The following is a 4,827-nucleotide window of genomic DNA, read 5'->3' as shown; positions in this document are numbered from 1 at the left end:
GTGATTCCCAGGGGATGAGCAGAATTGCAGCAGGAATGCCAAGCCCAAGTCAATTCAATGGGGACCACATAGGGTTCCCTATTTTGTTCAGAGCTATATCCCTAGAACTGGCCCTGAGTGTGCATTTGGGAGCTGGGGACATTTGTTCTATTCTTCAAACAAGTAGAGAAAGCACATTCCACACTGGACTTTGCACACCTGGGACTCTGGAAACGCATAAGGCTCTGGTCAGGCTTTAGGGCCGATGTGGTACAAGACAGACCAAACCAGAACCTTCGAGAGGTTGCCACAGCAGTAGGCAGGCGGCTCTCTCCCCTCACAGCAGCGTCTCCCCCTGCAGACACAGCTGCCCTGGGAGCTGGGAGGTGCAGACAGCCCCCTCTGGAGCAGCCAAGACTGGGACATGTCCATGCCCTTGGGAGCTCACAGTCTCCCCTGAGATTCTCACACTTCAGCTGCATCAGAATCACCTGGAGGGTGGGGCCCTGGGGCCCCACCCCCAGAGTTTCTGGTTTAGCCGGTCTGGGGTGGGGGCTGAGAACCTGCATGTCTAACAAGTTCCCAGTTGATGCTGATGCTGCTTGTCTGGGGACCTCACTTTGAGAGCCACACGTCTAACATGGGGTCCCAAACTGGATGCCTGAGAGTCATCTGGACCTAGTTTCTGGAGATTTCGACTTCAGTAAGTCTGTCATGTATTGGGGTAGATGCAAGCCTTTTTTTTTTTTGTCTTTTAGAAACTGTTTATTTTCCATCAACCTATTTCCATTTTAAGAGTTTGTGGAAGAACAGCTTAAGACCACTCAGCGCTTGTTCCTAGCCACTCAGCGGCCCGAGCAGTGGGAGCTGCAGACCAGTGTCCAGTGGCGGGCTGAGCACCCCAGGCTTCGGCGCGGAGCTGCTGAACAGGCGCAGAGGGCACGTGCACACCCTCGGACCCGTCCGCCACCTCCGGCTGAGCAGCAGGGAACTCAGGGGCTGGAGCGGTCCGTTCACCCTGAAATTCCTCCTTGGCCACAGCCTTGTCAGCTTCCGCCTGCTCTTCCTTTTCAATCTCTCAGGATCTCTGTAGAAGCAGTGATCAGGCATGACCTCCCAGGGCTGTTCGCGGGAGACGGTGCCGCGCATGCGCAGAACTCCCCGGGGAAGCGTCCACCACATCAGACCCGCTGAGCGAGCTCCCTCGTCGTTGCACGGGATGGCAATGTCCACATTATCGCGAGGAGAGTCGGCGTTGCACAGAGCAATGGTAGGCAGGTTAACCTAAGAGGCCTCCGCGAGAGGCTGGTGGTCAGCCCTGGGATCAGTAAGCACCGGAAGTCTTGGCTCCCGGAAGGCTGCCTGGATCTGCTTCGTGAAGGTTCCAGGAGTGAAGCGGCCAGCAATAGGAGTGGCTCCAGTGGCAGAAGCAAACTTCAGCCCAGCTCGCTGGCCAGTATTCCTGGAGGATATGACACTGACATCAGCTGGGTTTTCAATGGCAACAGTGGCACGAGCTGCCAACAGAAGCTTCTCCCAGGTTCTCTTCAGATTTATGAGGTAGATGCCATCACTTTTCCTTTTGCAGATGTACCGTTCCATTTGGAAGTCGAGGTTGGTGCCACCTAAGTGGGTTCCTGCTGCAGGGAATTTGAGGACATCCTCCTCCTTCATTTGCAGGACATCAAGGGCTCCGGACCTTGTGAAAATTTCCCTTTAAGTTATGGCGAGAATCCAGAACAAAGCCGTATGGACCCTTATCTGGCAGGGAAAGCAGGTGCATGCATTTTGGCCATGTTCCGGGGGGTTTCTGATATTTGTGAGCCACCGGCATGTGGACAGGGGTGCTTGTTGCTGCAGCTCCGGTCCTGCCACTGGAGAGCTGGATTCTGGAGCTCTGGGGCAGGGTCCAAACCTGCATTTTATTTTTAAAATTTATTTAAATTTATTTTTATTTTTATGCATTTAAAAAAATTTATTTCTTTTTATTTTTATGTTTTTTCACATCTTTATTGGAGTAGAATTGCTTTACCATGGTGTGTTCGTTTCTGCTCTATACCAAAGTGAATCAGCTATACATATACATATATCCCCACATCCCCTCCCTCTTGCGTCTCCCTCCCTCCCACCCCTCTAGGTCAAACCTGCCTCTTTAACAAGCACGCCTGTGCCTCTTACAAAGGGCCAGATGACAGTGGCCAGGTGGGGGCGAAATAGTGGGAGTGGAAGCTCCTACCTCACCGGGGAGGAACCATCTGGTTGTCAAGCCCTGGTTGTCTGCCCCTCCCCCCCGCCCAGTGGCAGCAGTGCAGCCACTAGTGTGGGTCCAGGAAGCACCCATTGTCCATCCTGTTATGCTTGGCACTTAGTAAGTTGCCCACACCCTTTGGTATTGTCAACTGTGGAAATGCCCAGCAGCTGTGAGGAAAACTTCGACCTGGCTCAAGCTCAGCAGGGCTGGGTCCTGGACCTCCCAGTGTTCCCTGCCCCCCAACTTCAGTCGCCGTTGACTGTTTCCTCGGTGAGAGGCTCAGCGAGCCCGTTTGCAGCATTCTGAATCCTTACCTCCAATCTGCAAGAAAACAGAGATGCTATCCAATGGCTGATGATTCGCAGATGCTCATATGCACATAAGTGCTCCTGGCTTCTCTCTCGTCTTTCCTGTGCGAGGCTTATGCAACCTGCCGGATTGAGTGACCTCCCCACCCCCGTGCCCCACCCCAGCACTCAGGAGATTGAAGGATGCTAAACGTGGGTGCTTGCAAAACTGTGCAGTTTAAACAGGATCTGGTTTCCTAAGCAAAAGGTTCCAGCTCCACCCCATGCGATCCTGTGACCAGTACTTCAGGGAGATTCCTCCAAGGAAGTCCCAGAGCCTGAAGGGAGATTTAAGAGGTCAGAGGGCAGGGTAAGAGGGCAAAGGGCAGTTTTGCTGCTGCCAGACTATTTTGGGGCAATCACGACTGTAGGTCTCATGCAGGAAGCTGAAGCCTGTGCGCGCGCGCGCTCTTTCTCCCCTCTGCAGAACCAACGAGGGGGAGGGCGTGGAATGAGAGCTCGGGACAGGGAGGAGGCGCCAACCTGTCTCCCCCACACCCGAGTGGAGTCCCTCCGCTTCTACATCTGTAAAACGAGAGGAAATTGTCTCTCCGACTCCTTGAGGAGCGCCGTCTGAGCGGGTGCGCTGTACTTGAGGCTGCTTCCTGGGAGGGTCACCATCACCAGGCTGCCCGCCGGGCCCTGCCCGGTGACGGCGGCTGAGAGCAGGCGCCCCCGCCACACACACCCTTCAGGTGTCGGGTTTTAATGGGGGACCCATCTGGAGAAGCCTGAGGAGTCTAAGGACAGCAGTGGGTCAGGAAATCAAAATGCTTTCTGACCTTTCATGTGTACTTTTACGAATATCCTGGAGGAAGCGGGCGACTGGCCGGTGCTTCCCTCGTTATTTTCATCGATTCTCTTTGTCATTGCCTGGCTTTCATGGCATCCTCGAGGGCACCCGAACGGAAGACGGGGAGATAGCATCATGCTTTGAGAAACCAAGGGACTCCCAGGCCAATAAACAAGGGCATACTCGTCCTAACGGACCTTGTCACGTGGCGTCGCATCCACCTAAGTTCAGGCGGAGGGGCGGGCAAAGGCGGGCGTGATTGGAGGCCGGGCTGCAGGGCGGCTGCACAGAGCGCATGCGCGGCGCAGGCAGGCGGGCAGGACGCCCCGGCGGAGGGCGGCCAGCGCCAGGTCCCGGGCTTAGGTCCACGCAGGCCGAGGCGTGAGGCTTCGCTCCACCACCGGCACATGGACTGAGTGATGCTGGGCAAGACACAAATGTATTTCTTTGTTTCAATTTCTTTATTTAAAAAATGGTAAACTCTCCAACCTGCCAGCCTTGCAGTTACGGGGTTCTAGTGCCATGGCTCGCATACTGTCTGTAAACTGTTAGGTGAGGATGAAACATTTTATAACCAGCCATCTCCGCTCCGCAGAGAAGCTTTGAGACCGTTTAGTGACACTAAAGTGTGAACGTGGCGAAGATTTTGATGGATGCCCCAGGAGCAGCCGTTTCCCGCCGCCTTCCCTGGAGGCTGAGCTGCTCAGTTGCTCACCTGGAGGGGGCGTAGCCTCGCGTCGGGGTCTCCTGGGTGTACTCCCGGCTATTGTGAGCTGGGTTCTGATTGGGACAGGGGTTCTTCCCTCTCCGGGTGCCATGACGTCTTTGACGAAGCCCGTGGACCCTTTGTTAGGATAATGTTTTTCAATGCATAAAATAAGTAAAATACAAAATAAATAAATAAAATAATAAAACACTTAGTATGTCAATACAGTTATCAGATTAAAAAAATTGTGCTCTTATTTTTACTGTATTTTGTAATAAAACCTACCAGCAGTTTTGATAACCGGTCATATGAAAGTAGCGGTGGGCAACCAGTGCTACTCCGAGATTTCTGGAACACATGTAACGTTCCGTCAAAGTATCTGTGATTTCAAATCCATGACCAAGTACCAAGTTCCGTCCGTGCTGTTTGTTGTGTCCATTTGTAATGGAAGAAAATGCTGATTTTCAGTTGGAGATTAGTGAAAATATAAGTGTCATTATTTTCCTATGCAATTTCAAAAACCCCCTAAGTTCTGCCCACGGACACTCCTGATTAGGACCCCTGGAATTAGAGCTTACTGACTAGGAATGTCTCCTGGCTTCCTGCAACCATGTTGTGCATTTCTTTCCCTCCCTCCCTTCCTTCCCCACTATTTTTCCCAGCCTGATACAAAATAGCCCTTAATAAATATTTCTGAAAGCAACGAATTCCTTCGATTATAGGCATGAGGGCAGCTTGTGTCATGAGGCCA

General features: G+C 52.8%; 1 pseudogene; it reads right to left on the bottom strand.

Annotated features, from left to right (window-relative positions):
• Nucleotides 1–793: 793 nt before the first annotated feature.
• Nucleotides 794–1,688, bottom strand: LOC131757637 (small ribosomal subunit protein uS2 pseudogene; annotated as a pseudogene).
• Between the last annotated feature and the right edge of the window lie 3,139 nt (nucleotides 1,689–4,827).

This window comes from Kogia breviceps, chromosome 5, assembly GCF_026419965.1.
Source record: "Kogia breviceps isolate mKogBre1 chromosome 5, mKogBre1 haplotype 1, whole genome shotgun sequence".
In the NCBI taxonomy this organism is placed as follows: Eukaryota; Metazoa; Chordata; class Mammalia; order Artiodactyla; family Physeteridae; genus Kogia; species Kogia breviceps.
The sequence above is the reverse complement of the archived record's forward strand: the minus strand, read 5'-3'. Positions and strand labels throughout refer to the sequence as shown.